Here is a 15,573-nt window from a genome sequence, read left to right as displayed (position 1 = left end):
TCTCAGCTTGCAAATCCTTTCCTTGGGTCCGCTTTAGAACTTTATAGGCTTTGTTCTTAAGGCACTATGTACCAGAAATACTTTACAGAAATGCATCTTGCCAGTCTTCCTAATATGGAAAGGATAACACTAATTGTAAAACTGGTACAAATGTAGGTTATAATACATTTGCTTCATATAAAGTCATATTCACAAAACAGTTTACTGAATTTAACTTGAGGATTTTTTCAGTGAGGCCATAGACTCTAGAGTGAGAGAAGTGTCACTATTTGGTCCTTAATAATGTATAAAGCATTTTTTGTACACAATTTGAAAAATCTGTCACTCTTATTGTCATGTGTTTTATGAAGAACAAAACAAAAGTATCAGATATAGCTGTGGCTTATAAGAAAACTTACATGTTGGACAGAAAAATTTATGATCTCTTAAAACTGCATTCTGATCAAGTGTGAACTTATGGAGTTAACCATTTGTAAGTAAATATGCAAGCTTTTTTGCCACATAACATGACTGACTTATACAGTGCTCAGAGAGAACCCCCTAGGAATCAATTGGCTTTATTTGCAAGCAAATCTCTACTTGCTACTGGTACTCTGAGCTCCAAGTGTCATTTTGAGATTCAGCAGCCGCTTATAAACAAGCTATAAGGGCTGAATGCTAAAAGGATAAAGTCTGTAACACTATTTTTTTTCCTAAATTGAAAATGCTTATGACCATGTGAAACTTATGTTGCTCATGTGTATGAATACGGGCTCTCACCAGAGGCATGGTTCACATTAAATTTCAGTATTATACTGCCATGTATATTTGCAGTTCAACGTGAGAGAACATTATTCTTGAGACAACCTGGTCAAAGTTGCAAATATAGGGGCAGAAACCTTAAATCTGTTGGCAGCTCTGCTGTGGCACACCACAGTGCTTCTGTCCTTTGTCTGCGTAGTCTATTTAGACTGAAAAATCTTTGAGGCAAGAACTTTCTGACTGTGTTTGCAAAGGGGATCTGATCTCACTTAGGACCCCAAGGCACTGTTGAAATAAAAATTATAGGAATAATTGCATTCAAAACTGACAAATGAAAGAATATTTCTTTACTTTCAAAGACTGAATAAGTTGCTGCACTATATCAATTCCCCCCCCCAGCCTTTTTTTTTTTAATTTTATTTTCCAAGGTATCAGAGGGCCTTTTTCTCTTAATCTAATATTTATGTATTGCTACCCTTGTTCAGTGAAGAAGGGACAGAGTACTGTGTTGCCACATGATTTACCAGATTCTACAACACATGCAGAACTGTGTCTCTGGGATACTTTATAGTTTTGAAGTTTTATTTAAGGATTCGGAAGTTTACATTTCTTCAACTATAAAATTGTGTACTGTGTGGTTGCTTTATTGTGTCATTCTATGGATAAATTTGTGTCTACAAAGTAGATTTGATTGAAAATTGTTAATGTTTTTCTTGATCTCATGGGTTACCTGATGAAAATATATTCATTGGTGTTAAAAGCCCACAACACTCAGATGTTTTCAATCAAAAAAATTGAGATATGTTTTCTGTTTGTTTTTGATATTCTGTTTTAAACATGCAATGTTATAAAAGCATGCCTTTTCCCACAAATTTGTGAAGTCTCATAGCTGCCAGCACCCTTAATCATGTTTAATTCTTCCAGTGCATACACTGCTCCGCACAGTCTTTTTTTTTTTTCTCTTAAAGATTAGTTTTTGTTTTTATAGCATTAGTGGGTTTTCTTCCTGCAAATACAGTATTTGTAATGCAGTAAGAATGGATGTTTTTCATTTGCTTGCACATATCTTCCATTATTTTGACTATTATTTTATTCTAATTTAATTATCCACAATTAATTTAATTTTATATGTATAGTTATTAACATATCGGTGTACTAATTTTAAAAGTTTAATTTTAAGATGTAGGTGATTGGATGCAATTAAACTATTTATTCAGTTTTCTTTTAACTGGCTGGTTTCTTTTAACTTGCTATCATTGCCAGAAAAGAAGACTTCTTGATAATTTGTTATTATTTAATCCACACCTCCTGCAATGTATGATTTTGTGGGGTATTTCTCCTCTCCTCTCCTCTCCTCTCCTCTCCTCTCCTCTCCTCTCCTCTCCTCTCCTCTCCTCTCCTCTCCTCTCCTCTCCTCTCCTCTCCTCTCCTCTCCTCTCCTCTCCTCTCCTCTCCTCTCCTCTCCTCTCCTCTCCTCTCCTCTCCTCTCCTCTCCTCTCCTCTCCTCTCCTCTCCTCTCCTCTCCTCTCCTCTCCTCTCCTCTCCTCTCCTCTCCTCTCCTCTCCTCTCCTCTCCTCTCCTCTCCTCTCCTCTCCTCTCCTCTCCTCTCCTCTCCTCTCCTCTCCTCTCCTCTCCTCTCCTCTCCTCTCCTCTCCTCTCCTCTCCTCTCCTCTCCTTTGCAACTTCTGCAAGATTATCTGAACTGATTTATGATTTTGGTAAGCAAGGATCTTATCTCAGTCCTGTGAAAGTTAATGAGAATCTTTTAATGGAGACTTAACTGGGTTTCATTAGAGCATTTCTGCAGTAGAGCATCCCCAGCGTGGAGATTTGAAAAAATGCAGAAGATATCTTGGCTACTTTTCATAAGGGACATGTATCTGTTCACCTTGTGAAAGTTCAAGTCAATGAATAGGCACATTGAAAAAGTAGCCTGACCCTCTAATTCAGTGATGAACTCAGCACCAGCCTAACTTCACCTACATAATCAAGTGTTTTGATGAACAGGAATAGATGGTATGGTTCACCTAAAGTTAAGTGTTTTGTTGAGTAGACCAGTGAATGCATTGGAAGAAAAATGTTCCACTAAAAATAGGTCCAGATATATGCTAACTTCTGTTTTGTTAACAAAGAGGAGACATGACTTTTCTAAAAGTTAAGTGGTCCACCAGGCAGGCTATCATGGTTAAGATAAGGAATGAGCAGCACACAAGGCTTGGTTTGAATTGGTTTGAATTGACGTTACTCTGCCCACAAGGTATGAAGTGGAGCTTTTTTCACCTGCTTCAATTTTCTAAAAAGTGGGTATACAAATTTGGACTATCCAAATCTGGACTCCAGGGCCTCTTACACTTATGAAAGAGAAGGGTGTATCTTTATGGTGTCATTTCTCAGGTCTGAGATAGCTATTTTAAAATAAAGTAAATAAATTTGCCCTAGAAATGCTTGTTTTCTCTGTTGACAATGATGGATTTCTACACAATCAGCTTAGGTTGTCCTTCTGCTTAATGGACTGAAGATGTTTCTTTGCCATGGCTTCCAAATATGGTCCAGAATTCAAACAGGTTTGATTCAGAGAGAGCACCTCATATAATGTCTCAACCCCCTTGAATTTATGGTGATATGTTGAAGACTGTGGTGGAGTCTTCAACAATCTGTCTTTCAGTGTCTAGAAGAGGTTTGGCCTCTGCTTGGAATGGAAATATAATTTGGACTATCAGTTTCATATATTCTTTTTCTGTATGAGAAACTAGAAAATATAATTATAAATGGAAAGATTTGTTGTTATAAGTTAAGGAGGAGCAGAAAAGAAAGGAGTCAGGAGTTGGAATGGTTTGTCTTGGGTGTGATTGGTTCATCCAGTCTTCATTTAAGTTATTACCTTTAGTAGTGACATGATTCATGTCATTCAGATTAAACCAAAGAAATAAAATATTGGAGCAGAAAAAGCTATACGACTTGAAACAAAACTACTAAAAGACAACCTTCCTCATCTCAGGGACAAAGAGCTGCAAGTTTAACTTCTGTGCATAACCTGAATTATACATTGGTTATACAAGTTTACTTTTAGTTCTTGGTCTACCATTGAAAAATACTTTTAATCAAAATAAGCACAGCTTGAGAGGAAGCAAATGTTGTTAACTCAACCAGAGGATAATTGTTCATAATAAAGTAAGAAAAAGCAAGTTTATCACACACTGAATCTAGGGATCTTGAAAAATGAAGTATTGCATAATCCAGCTGGGGGAAAACAAACAAAAAAACAAACCCCACCTCACCCCACCCCCCACTCCCACCCATTAGCAAATTGTCTGCATAATCCAAAATTAAGTATTTTGAAGAAATGCTGAACCTATTTTGGTTCATGACCTTTCTGGTCATGAAAGAAGGATACAATTTTTATTTTATTTTTTTTCTATTTTTGTAAGTGACCTGGTTCTGATGGCTCCGGCAGTTTATGAACAAACAGATAGAATTTGAGTTTATACAGAACTGCTCTCAAGGACAGCTGCTTCCCTGACAAAGAAGGGACAGGTAAAATTGATGTTAACTTCGGTGATGCATCATAAATTTGGTAATATTTAAAAACTAGAAAACTTTTAAAGCCAGCATATAGAGCAGGTAAATAACCTAAATATATATGCGTATAATATATGTTGAATTTTAACAACTTTAAGAGATCTGTTGACCTTTGCACATGAAATAAGGGTTATATGGACACTAAAGCACATGCAGTGTGTGCATGCTGCTGCTTTGGAAGTTTTCCAAATATACAATGCTTTGAGTGCCATTAAATGGCTTGAAAAATATTCAAAGGGATTTTACTCATTTTCTTCATAATATGACAATTTTGCTCTGTGACTGAACACTAACTTCCTAATGCTTTTATATATGCGGTGTGCATATTTAAGTGGATATAATACAAGTGGAAGTGGTTCAGGGGTTATATTGAGGAATGTTTGCAAAAGACATTGACAGTTCCTATCGTATATTGATAAGACAGTAGTTTGCTGGTGTGCTTCAGCTACCAGCTGAAAAGTGTCTTAAGTTTGGAATCACAATGGACACCCACACTCCTTGCTTCCCAAAGCAACTGTGCACAGCTCTTCTTGAAAAGAAACTGCAACTGTCACCTTGGATTCTCAGTACTACACAGAAAAGATTCAGCAGTTTGAAACTGCTGGCTTTGCAGGTCACAAAAAAAGGACTCTGTTTAGCACCCTCTCCAAACTCTGCAAAACACAAAAGGCTTACACAGAAAAAGAAGTGATCACCTCATCCTCTAGCTGTATGGTTCAAATCTTGCATACACTTTTTGCATAATGTCTTAAGACTATTACCGCTCCTTGCTATTCACACAGTGAAACTCTCATTGATGTTCTTATTATTTTGCATTCTGTTTAAATGCAGCATATGTGTTTCTGGCTTTGACAAATATAATCTTGCAAGGCCAATATTCACCTAAAATGCTTCTTGGAGATCATTTTTGAAATGAACGCACTGTTCATGTCCCCTCTTTCTTTGGATCCTGCCAATAGATTTCTCTATGCTCAGTCAAATGTAAGCTCTTTCTCATGACTTCCAAAAATCCTCCCAGCTGCCTTTACCTCCTGGGTTTCTCTTTTGGGATGTTGTCCCTGGCCCAGAAAGTCACGCCCATCAATTGCTATTTAAAGTGGAACACATGTCCTTCCTTCTGCTTTTCCTGCCTGGTTAATGTGTTTCAGGTGTTCACATTGTGCTCTTTCAAGACGTTTCTTGAAGGCACTTGCTTTAATGTCTACTGAAAACATGAAGCCAGGGAAGCTGCTGATGCATTCATACCAGGTATCTCTTGTCTTGCTGGCTAGTATTGCCACTTCTGTTTGTCCTGTTGTTGCTGATCTTTGAGACTGTCTTTTTGGTTGTCTGTTTGTGGAGCACATAGAATAATGTGTTCACCTGGTAGTATGTAAATAATAAATTCTTAGTAATGCTTGTGTATTTTCAGATGACATCCTGGGTAAAATAACTAAAAAATCAGCACAAAATTGAACATATTTTGTAGACATTAACATTTTAAAATTGTATACATTCAGAGTGCAAGCTGAGTAAAGGACAACAATAATGAAAAGGGAAAACAAACAAACAAAACAGTTTTATACACATACAGGTCCACTTATTGACTAATGAAAAAGTCCTGCCCTATATCTCTCCAGCTGAGAAATGGCAGAGGCTCTGTTGTCACACATCATGGAAGTTCACCCTGTGTAGCTGCTGTAGAAATTGCTGCACCTCCCCACTTTTGCATTTTATATATATTTAAATCCTAGTAATCCTGGCTCTCAGCTGAGTATCAGTCCCAAAGAGATTTAGGATAGGGTAAGCCAAGGGTTGTGAGTCCATAGCTATGCAAATTCCAGCTTCACTGGGGAAATGCAGCAAGAGCTCCTACAGCTTATAAGATGGAACAGAGTTCAGAGCTTCTGGTTTTGAGGCAGATCATCAGTGTGAAATGCAAATTGCTGTATTTGGTTTTCCTTTTTTAGTTATTACTCTCCTCGGTGTCTGATCTGGAGGGAAACACACAGTTAATAGTAGTAAAACATTCATGTTGACATGCACAGACATGGACACCCGGACAAGGATGCAAGTAATTTCCATAAAAAGAATTAGAGAGTGAAGTTGCTTTGCCTGGAAAGAGTGTTATACTGGGCAAATTTCCACTGACACCATCAGATGAAATATGTTCGGCCACCACAGTCTCTTAAAGCTAAATGCAAAGTGAATCTGTCTGACTCAAATTTCTTGTAAAGTGTTTCAAAACACTACTTTATACACTATACTAAACACTAAACTAAATTATACACTAAACTATATCTGTTTTTTTTAATTATGATTTTTTAATTTCTTTGTTTGTTTTTAAATCTATGGACCAGCAAAATGTTACTGTATCCATACAAGGTGGATGGCAAAGAGAAAGAAAGAGGAAGATTTTTTTGGTTTTAAATTTGTGGTGAAGACTCACATACCATGGTGATGACTAGCCTTATAAAACTCTAGACTGACACAATAGACCACAAAGGAGTCACAAAGTCATTATACACAGTGTATTAATAATCTTTATACTGTAATAAGGAGTGTCCAAATAGCCTATGACATCAGAGACCTTTATAGCTCCAGAGGAACTATTAGATTTTATCTTCTCAAGAATCCTTAGATTAAAGAGTCCTCAACTAGACACTGACACAATAAAACATAAGGACTTCAAAAGAGTTACTATGTTCTATTGTGTCAATAATTTACATACTAAGGGGCCCCCGTGGTACCATAGTCCTTGACATTACAGAAAATGGACTTGGTACATACTGAGTGGCATTTACATTACTAGATAGTCTATACACAGGAATTGTTGAATATTGTATCTGAAAAGAATAAGAGCTCCACCTGAGATTTAACTAACAAGATTAACACAGACAAAAAAAATCTTTCTTTATTTCTTAAGCCCATAAATAAATAAAATACGAGGACAAACTAACTTGTCATATAATCCTAATGACTGGATTCACAGCTAGTTGCATGGGAGTAATTCCTTTAACCTCATTTATGAGGATACTATCCTTAGTCTTCGTACTCACTCACAGCACCACAAATGTCTTGGTGTTATAAGTCAGCTTATGTAACCCACAGACCAATATGTTTTCCTACAAAAGCATGAATTAAGGAACAAACAGGTGCTTTAACACTGAATCTCTCTGTTTTTGTATGTGAGTGTATCAGGGAAAGTGACATCCTTAACCTGACTTTAACAGTGTGTATGTGAATATTTCTCTGTAGGTGAAGAGTTCCCTCTATGTGAGTAGTTTTATGTGCTAGGGAAGAATTAATGTCTCTGTATAAGATAAGAGAAAGAATCAACCATGACTGTTGGAGGGAGCTTCACTCTAGATAGTGGGAAGATTTTTTTACTCTGTTGAGCACAAGTCCTGCTGTTAATAATTGAAGGTTGCTTTGTGGAGAAAGGACTGTCCATATCCATCATTTTGAAGATGAAATTTTTCAGGTTCTCTCTGTTTTATGCCATATCAAACAAACCTACAGTATGCAATTCACAAGTCGCATGACCAGCTCCAAGTTTCTGGCCTTTGAAAAGTTTGCTATTTTGACTTAAGTATTGAGATACTTCTTTTCTATTACAAAGAAGATGCATCTTTTGAGGATTCAAAGAAGCAAAAAAGAATATCCTCATTTTCCTTGACAGAATGCTTGCTGTGTTCTCCATGTTGAAGACTGGCAAATATGAACAGACAGGTTTACCCTTTTATCCCTTCTTGTTACCCAGTGTGGCTTTTAGGTCTTTCTCCAAATGAAGCACTCTGCAAGACATTCATAGATAAAAGAGAAGGAGAATGAACTCACCTACATAGAGCTTATGAAGGCTTTAACATTTTGATTGATAATATTTCTGTACCTGTGGCAGATATTTTAAAACCCTTCTACAATTGAGAGTGAAAATACTTTTGTGAACACTTATAGCATGTGTGCATGTGCAAGTGTGTATATAAAAAACACAGAAGGGAACAAGATTTTAAAGTTAGAGAATAATTATATTCTGTTATTGATTCTTATGCAAGACTTGTAAAACTCCCATGATGGAACAGTGGTAGCAAGAAGCCTTAAAAAGCGATGTGGTCCTTGCCTGAGCTTTGCCTAAATTTATCAGTTTGCTGGGGTTTTTTTACTTGCTATTCCAAGAAAGAAATTAACACCTTGTCAGCATGGCAGAGGAGAGAAACACAGTAAGTCTTCATAGATCATTGACAACTACTGATCTTTTGTGCACTGTAGGCAGATTGCTCTAAACAGGAGACCTAAATTTATCTCTAGCTAATAGATAGGCAAAGAAAATCAAAGCCCTGATATGCACTTTCTGCAGAGTGGAGAGCTTCTGAATCACTAATCCCATGGGATCTTTCTCCTGTAGAAATAATCTTCTATAAATATATTTAAAACATGTTATTTCTAATACAAATAATTTTTGGCCATTTGCAAAATGGATCATAGAGTTTACTGCTCTCCAAACCATTTGGCAGTGAGAGCAAAAATGAGTGCAACTGAAATTTGAAGAAAAGTATCTGTGCAAAGACTGTGAAATCTGTGGTCAGTTATTCTTTGAAAGACTAAAAGAAGTTATGCAATATGTGTGCATCTGCAGAGAACTAGGGTTGTTGCACTTGTTTCGCCATTCTAGATAGTGCACTTTTTTTAATGTTTTGCATAGGGCTATTTCAAGAAGGGCTTGATTTTTTTTTTTCCTTTGCAAAGCACTGACATTGCTATCTCTGTTGTTATTGCTATGCAAACGTTATCATACTCTGATTATTTTCACTGTGTATGTGTTTCATGCTTCCTGTACAGTCTATAACTTTTTTTGCAGGCAAAAGCCAGTGCAGCAGTCCCCTTTTAATACAAACCCCATTAAAAGCTGCTGTTCTTAAATTAGCTCAGCAAAAAAGTGCATTTTATAGTCAAGCAAGCAGTAATTGGACACTGTGGCTATGAGTGGCCCTTGTGGTGTTTGGACCAAGTCCAAATGTACCTTCTGTCTGTCTCTGACACAGGCAGACAATAGTAGTATTATTTACTGTGCTGGCTCTGTGTAATTCGACAGGCCAGCTGCAAGAACAAAGAACCACTAACATTTTGCCCAGCCCTATTCCCAACTGAAGGCCCATCTACATTTCATAAATAATTTCCTAAAATGCTGGATTCTCTTTCCTTTCTATAGCCTTTACTGTGCTAATTTAGAGAATAAAAGTTAGCTTTGCAAACCGTATCCTCTTCCTGTGCTGTCATTCATGTATTTTTAGTTTTTGGACACCATCTTTATAATGACCCCAGAGTCATTATTATATATAGCTTGTCTCCTTAGCTGTGCCCAAGAGTAGGGAACCAGCCCTTTTACTGACTTTCCCATGATTCTAAAGTTATCCAAAGGGTTTGGGGATGGGTCATTTTACTCCCTTTAATAAATGAGTGACCTCTTCTAATTTTACTAAAATGCAGAAGTTTTGGAAGTTTTTCAGGATGAATCTCTCTGCTACATAGCCATGAGCAACGTATGAATGAACACAAGAGGGAGTATTAGGTAGTAGTTAATATTAGGGGGACTGGGATTAAGGATTCCTGGACCTAATATTGTCAGTAGCTTTGGCATAATTTCTGCGTACTTTGGCAGCTTTTCAAAAGGTAACCTATCTAGAACCACCACACAGCACGTGAACAACTACACCTTTATTTTACATCCAATGTATCTACATTTCCAACCAAGGAAAAGATGAGACAAACTGTTACCTCTGTGATTTTCCATATAACCTCAGGCATCCTGGAATTTCAGGCAACTGAAATCCATCTGTAAAATGGGTATAATGACGTCTCATTAGGGACATTCCTTCTGTGAAAGGATACCTTCTGTAAATGTTGTTGCTTGAGCTGATGTGAGCATCTGCAGTGCCGATTCTTTAAATGCAAAATATGTCCTTTCTTGTCGTAAGCATCTCCTATTTTCTTATCTGCATTGGTAGCCTCTCTACCATCTTTTGTTGCCATTGCCCATAAAGAATGCCAGGCACATATGTGAGAATATCCACAGGTGAGTGGCAGGCAGTGGGAACGGATGGGGAGCCCAGTCTTCTGATTTCTGTGCAAAGGGCAGGCAGGTTGGCAGGAAGTGGGTAGAGGAGGCAAATTAATTGCAATCAGTAAAGAACTAAAACAAATGACTCCCTTAGGAGATGAGAGAGGAGATGGGAATTCTCTGACTCACTGTCCCATCAGGACAGCCCCTTCAGGGCTTCTCCTAGAGCACAGATGCTACATGCCAATACTTACACAAGGCTGAAACAAAAGGCTTGCTTCTCCTTCACAGAATACAACTTCTATTGAGCATAGATATGCTTCTCTCTTTCACAGACATATACGAATATAGCAAATATACCCAAGGTATTTTGTAAAAGATAATCATAATACTTACAGAGTTGTATTGAATTCTATCAGGTAAAGATGAAGAGATTTTACAGAGTTGCACTATTATGCCAAAATGTGTCTGGCCATGTGAAACACATATAGATGCATTAGTCTTCAAATTTTTAAACATGATCCTAGGAATCCCTTAAATAATTTGTTAGGTGCTCATCAGAAATCTCTTTGCCTACTATTTAGCTGGGATTTGTAGACAATTATCTCCCTGCAAAGAAATGTTTTCCAAGTGTCACAACGTACAGTAAACACTGACCAGCACCCTCAGAAAACGGGCTGTGAGATGAAATGATATAAGCACAAAAGCAGACTATATGGTTGCTAATCAGCCAACTGGGGTATGCTGGCAGTAAGACTTGCTTTCTTTTAACTATGTTGGCCCCTGGGAATACACTGCTGCCTGAAACCACTTTGACTGCCCTCAGTGTTGAGCATAGGTGTTCTGAAATATCTGCTTCAGTGTTTACTGCTTCAGTTTATTTTGATGGACTTACAGAAAGCCTTGATTTATTTCAGAAATTCTCCAGAATGAGCCTCAGTGGTATCTAAAATGGATGAGCTAATCCTCTCATAGGTAGAAATTGCCTCAATTCTCCAAAATCTGGGCCTTCAGCACATTCACATGCAGAGAAAGTTCCTGTCAAAGTCAGGGTGACAGGAGCTCTTTGTTTATATATATATTTATTTTGCAATGCGTGTTCACCTAAATATGAGTCAGGCAAGTTTACGAGCTCAAAACAAATTAAAACATCCAGCCTGGTAAGAGCCACCAAAGATGACAAATACTTTTCAGCATTCCTCGAGAAAGCTGAATCGCAGATGCTGAGGTGCAGACTTGATTGCCTGCACAATGAGAAAGCAAGTTCCTCTTCAGGATGCGGGCAGGTTTCTCAAAAGCATCAGTTTGGCATTAAGATAAATCTCTACTGGGAGGTACATGCTAAAGATGACTAAAAAACTGGAATCTCAAGTTGGGATAATTTATTTTGGTTTTGTATTTTAACAGAGTGAATACTAAAGAATTTGTGGGATTTTTTAGTAATGGTCACTTCACCGTTTGTCTACATCCGTATTAAGAGTTTCTGAGTTCCCTCATTTGGAATTTCAACCCACAGCTCCAATACACAAGGTGAAAGATCTCATACTTACATTTCTGTAAGGCAGGTTTTACAGTTCCATTTTCAGCCCTGAGAACCCCCCTCCCCCTTTTTTTTTTTTTTTTTTTTGCAGCAGTTCCACTGAAATTGATAAACTACTGAGGAAAGATCTGAGTTTTGTAAAGTGGTATTGTCTAGCAAAAAGTATTTTGTCAAAAAAAAAAAAAGGATGGGTTGTAGGCTGGCTGCACATTTCTAATTTTATATTTCTAATTTATTTCTTTGCCACAGTGAATTGATAGTGTGCTAAGGAATAATGGAGTTGGATCATATTTTTATATTTTTTCATATTTGATCCAGATTGTTCCCATTCCCAAACAGGGACAGTCTTATTTTCACAAATATTGTTTTTAACCTTAGGATTCATTTGCTTCTTTAACAGCTGGTTTAACTGTTGTTTTTGAGGAAATCTCACCAGATATTGCTCTGAGTGTGTAAATACATTCTGGTCGGTGCTCCAGCTGGCCCATCTGACCACAAACCACAAAGATAAGGCTTTAGCCAGGCCCATCATAGAGTCCCTTTTAAAAACAGCCACAAACGATGGTGATAAGTATGGTCTTCTGGCCACAGAATAATAGTCCTTAACCATGATTAATCTTTCTACATAATACTGACTTATTGTGGAGGCTATTAGAAGTGGAATTGGTTTGCTTATCATATTGCTGTTCAGCAATATGTGTATAATTTCTTTTCTATAATTTGTAATAGCATTACATGGGACTTTTGTAGTTGTAGCAGGAGATGGTACACTGAGAAATTTTGATCTAGAAACAATAGTTCTCTGAAAGTTTGCCAGGATCAGGACCACTAGTCCATCTAGTCAACAGAACATACCTTGCTGAGGCAAGGATGAATAAAATGAGATTTTTGTAACTCACTTGCTTTAGCAACCGAACAGGAAAACATAGTGTGCTGTTAGTCGTGGTCTTATTTGGATAGGATGCATCTTAACAAAATAAATAGTTATTCCTTCACACATTAAAAAATATTTAGTATATTTATAAAAAGATCTTAAGCACATTTTGATCTGTCAGTGACAGGTAGCATACAGATCTGCAAACAATTTTCCTGCATCTTCCAGTCTTTTTTTTTTTTTTCTTAAGACAATGGAAAAAGTTACATTGTGACTGGAAGACAAGAAACAGTCAATGCTTCACAAAACCTCACTGCACAATATAAGAATTTAAAAAAAATCCAAATTTTATATGTGTCTTGCCTTTGCTGTGGTTCTTTCAGCATTGTCATGTCACTCCTTAGCCTTGTGATCTTTTAATAATATTTGCTGTGTCAAAAGTTGGTAATTATTGGTAAAGATTGTCTGCCTCACAGGCACCTTACAATTTATCAGCAGGCTATTATGCAATTTGACCTCATCCATAAAAGAGCACATTAAATACTAAAAGAGGCAGAAAATGTCCTGAGAGAGTAAAATTAGCAGTCAGTAAATCTACACAGTGTCTAGTCTTGTATTGCATGTGATGTTGATATGTTTGTATGGATGCAAATGTGTTTGTGTATACTTAGATACATACACCCCTATTCACATTTTTGTAACACGTATTTCAATGCCCATCTCAATGCTCTAAGCAGTTCTGTAACTCTCAGTGCACCACACCACAGTGAAGAGTACCTTTAAATATACACGAAAGAGAATCAAGTATGAATTTAATTAAAGGGAATTAATACTAAGGTATTTCATCTGATAAGAGACAGTATCAGTTAGGGACTTACTAAGGTGTATTTTACAGTCACCAAGGCTTTGGCTTATCTTGCTTCTTCCTGTTTTTCTCAAACCACTGTGTGTGGGATATTTGCACAGTGGATTGGACTAGCTAAAAGCTACAGGCAACATTCTGCTTTCTGTTACCCCAGAACAACCTTTTTGATTTCCAAGAGGGTGTAGCCAGGTAACTAAGCACAAAAATGCAAACAGCTGCTGAATTCCATCACAGATGTGGGGCAACTTTCTTGGTGGTCAGAGTGCTTTCTGCCTGTGGAAAACTTTTGAGATAAAAGAACTTCAATATGCAGGGCTCAGATTTACCATCCTCCATATATACACAAACTGTAACTGCAGGAGCTTGGCAAGACGTATTCCAGGGTAGAATTTATCCCTTCATCTGCTGTATGTAAAATCATTATGTTTATAAACATGTCGATTCTGCTCCTGATGAAAGGATGAAAGCTACTTCTTTCAGAGGATAAGACTGGACCTTAACAGATGTGAGTGCTGGTGAGAACCCAGGTTGTTCAAAGGACGGGCATAACTAGTACAGATGTTGCACTTCACCTTGACTCTTACACGGCCACTATGATACTGTCAGCCAGTGGCAGAAATGTTCATGGCAGCTCACTGTTTGCTAATGACAACAAACAAACAACAACAACGAAACTATCCAAAATGAATGTTGAATGCTTGATTATATTAAAGATCAACACAAGTGAGTAATTCTAAATTATGTAATTATGCTAAGAAAGCAGAGCTAAGAAGCTGCTAACCTGTATCATACAGAGCCAACTGTGAAAATCGAATACTGTTGTTTTGAAAGATTTCTGTTAAATGAGCATCAAGTGACTGTTACCATTGTGGTAATGAGATGGTGTTATTAACAGGATGTGGCACAGATGAAATCTTTAAGAAAGATGTTGCACTTTTGAGGGATGTTAACAAAATGACTGCTTGAAAATTATTTCAGGTCACCTATTTTCAGTAGGATTTTTCTCCCTCATCTAGAGTCCATCAGCACACACAGGCACAGTCTTCCTTCCTCCATCTCCTCACAGTCCTTGGAAAATGTTTCAATCTCAAGTTAGTGGCACTGGCTTCTGAATTAGATGAATCACTTCCAGAGTAGTCAATGCAATATGTGACAGGCCAAAATAAGCAGATAACAGTCATATCACAGGGATTTTATTGACATCTTTTTTCCAGAATAGATTGCAATGATTCATTTGTATTGCAGCAGTTCCTAAAAGACTGATTCATGGATCAAAACCATGCTAGTGATAGGTACTGGGAGCACATGGAAGAGAAATACAGATCTTGCTTTCCCTGGAAACAGCGCTGGATCATATTGCTACCTCCCTGCTATTCTGCTATGCTCTTTCCTTCGAGCTGTGTGATGCAAAAATAATCCTTCCTGTTGTTCCTGAACTGATGGTCCCTCTCCTGCCACCTCCCCCCGTCCCAGACTTCCAGAATCCAAACAGTTTTTCAGAAAATTCCAGTTCAACTCTCTGTCTAGTCTTTTCCAAACAATTGCTCCTTCCACTGCGGCACTGAACAGACTTACCACAGCCCTGTGTTTAAGAGGCTGGCTTTCTGTGTACTTCATTTATAAATCCTGTTGGTGGAAACATTTCTGTAACTGGACCCAGTAGGAGTCTGACACTCTCATTGTGACTAGCTGTTTATTGTGCAAGCTGCTGACTAACTTGCAGTAACTAAAATATAATTTTCCAAAATAGGCACAGATGACAAACAGATAATCACTGCAGAGAGCCAATATAACTAAGGAGTACACTCAAGGCTCTTTTAGGTGTACTTCACAGGCTCATTATAATCAGCAAACGGATCTTAACTCAGGCTGTCACCTACTCAAAACTATTTCTTATTTTCAAGGCTCTGTCTCTTCTTGCCACTTCAGATAAAGCA

General features: G+C 37.5%; 1 long non-coding RNA gene across 8 annotated transcripts in view; it reads left to right on the top strand.

Annotated features, from left to right (window-relative positions):
* Nucleotides 1-15,573, top strand: part of LOC106036140 (uncharacterized) — a 118,849-nt gene that overhangs the window by 55,876 nt on the left and 47,400 nt on the right. For 7 of the 8 annotated variants that reach the window (XR_010831997.1, XR_010832002.1, XR_010831996.1 and 4 more), the window contains exon 5: nt 4,170-4,275. The exons of the other annotated variant lie outside the window; for it this stretch is intronic. This is a non-coding gene — a long non-coding RNA (uncharacterized lncRNA). The remainder of the gene's footprint in view (nt 1-4,169; nt 4,276-15,573) is intronic. 8 annotated transcript variants of the gene reach the window in all.

This window comes from Anser cygnoides, chromosome 5 (genome assembly GCF_040182565.1).
Source record: "Anser cygnoides isolate HZ-2024a breed goose chromosome 5, Taihu_goose_T2T_genome, whole genome shotgun sequence".
In the NCBI taxonomy this organism is placed as follows: Eukaryota; Metazoa; Chordata; class Aves; order Anseriformes; family Anatidae; genus Anser; species Anser cygnoides.
This window is presented reverse-complemented; position numbering and strand designations above follow the sequence as displayed.